Genomic DNA, 1,913 nt, shown 5'->3' with positions numbered 1-1,913 from the left:
CAATTGCTGACAAAATATAGGAAGATAACTCAGACATATTTCACCACCTGATACATTTTTGTATGTGTGAGGATTAAATAAGATAAGCTACTTATCAAATTATCAAGTTACATGGTAAGAACTCAGTCAAGCAGAGCTTTGATGCTGCTACTGCTTAACAATGTCTGTTTAGTTTATGGATCTCCGATTAAAATTTCTTTCTATCCATTGACTATATGTACATTTTCTTAAGTCTATGTTTGTGGAATGATTTGGTATATAAGTAATAAATTATGAATAAAGAGATAGATACAGTGCCTGAAATTTGCCATCAGAATTATGATAATTTAGTTTGTGTGCTTAGTTGCTCAGTCGTGTCTGACTCTTTGTGACCACATGGACTGTAGCTTGCCTGGCTCCTCTGTCCATGGGGACTCTCTAGGCAAAAATACTGCAGTGGGTTGTCATGCCCTCTTCCAGGGCATCTTCCCAACCCAGGGATCAAACCCAAGTCTCCTGCATTACAGGCAGATTCTGTACCGTTTAAGCCACCAGGGAAGTAACTGTTTTGGAAAAGGAATGCTTTTATTTAAATGTTGACATAAGTAATACTTTATCAAACATTGATTTGGATAAGAGAATGGAGTCCAAGATTTTACATTTCTTGAAGGACTGGCAGCTAAAGGGAGTCACTGAAAGACATAGACTTGTAAAATCTTTTTCAAATCTTTAACTTTGATTATTTTCCTTCTGTGAGTCTGGATGGGAGACTCCCTTGGCAAAAGCTTATTGTAAATTAAAATACTTAGAAATGTAAAAAGTGTATCAAGCTTTAAGTGTATTAAAGTTGAAGAGCTGACAGATTTTGTTATGCTACACAAATAGGAAAACTGGTAGGGAACAGAAAAGCATGAAGGTGAAGGAAGAGAGTACAGAATCTTTAAAAATTAACAACAGAAAAAGGGAGAAAGAAGGAAAAGGCACAAAGGCCGTCATCTTTCTTTAGGATGTTAAGAAAATACCACCGGTGATTGAGTGGAAAGAATATTTCCCCAAATCTTTTCTTAATCTGCTGGAAAGATAAATAATAGATAGTACATAGTTCAAATTTGTTTTGTAATCTCAGGTTTTATGGGAAGAAAAGCATATTAAAAACTGATATGTCTGTACTGCAATATAAAGATAGATTATTTAAAGTGATGAGAAGTGGGTGCAATTACTTTTCAAGGGAGAAAATGTAGATATATGAGATTTCTTTTTTCTAAATGATATACTTGTACTCTCTGTAAAACTTTGCTTCTATATTTTGATGTTTTGCTGCTACAACGATCAACTGAAAAGTATCATCATCAGGATTACGATACGTAATAAACACTGAGCAGTTACTATGGGCCAGGAACTGTCTTCACATTAGTTTATTTTTTTGGCCACATCCCACACATGGCATGTGGGATCTTAGTTCCCTGACCAGGCATGGAACCCACACCCTGCCTTGGGAGGGCAGAGTCTTAACCACTGGATGACCAGGGAAGTCCGCATATTCAGTTTCTCCAACAGGCATCGGTAGGTTCTATGATTCCTCCACCTCCCCTCTGTTTTTCAAAAGATAATCTAAAGAAATAAATAAGAACAGTAAGTTTAAATAACTTCCTTAGATCACATATCATAAAGTGTCTGAGGAATAATTCAAGCTCAAAAATCAAGAGAGATAGTGGAAAGGTGGAATGAAGAAGAGAAAGGGAGGATGAAGAGAGAGGAATGAAGACTGAGGGATGGGAGAAAGGTATTCAGACAAATTGAGATAGTCCAGGTTTGATGCACGATACTGGATTCTTGGGGCTAGTGCACTGGGATGACCCAGAGGGATGGTATGGGGAGGGAGGAGGGAGGAGTGTTCAGGATGGGGAACACATGTATACCTGTGGCAGATTCAT

This window comes from Bison bison, unplaced genomic scaffold (assembly GCF_000754665.1).
Source record: "Bison bison bison isolate TAMUID 2011002044 unplaced genomic scaffold, Bison_UMD1.0 scf7180017861986, whole genome shotgun sequence".
Classification (NCBI taxonomy): domain Eukaryota; kingdom Metazoa; phylum Chordata; class Mammalia; order Artiodactyla; family Bovidae; genus Bison; species Bison bison.
The sequence above is the reverse complement of the archived record's forward strand: the minus strand, read 5'-3'. Positions refer to the sequence as shown.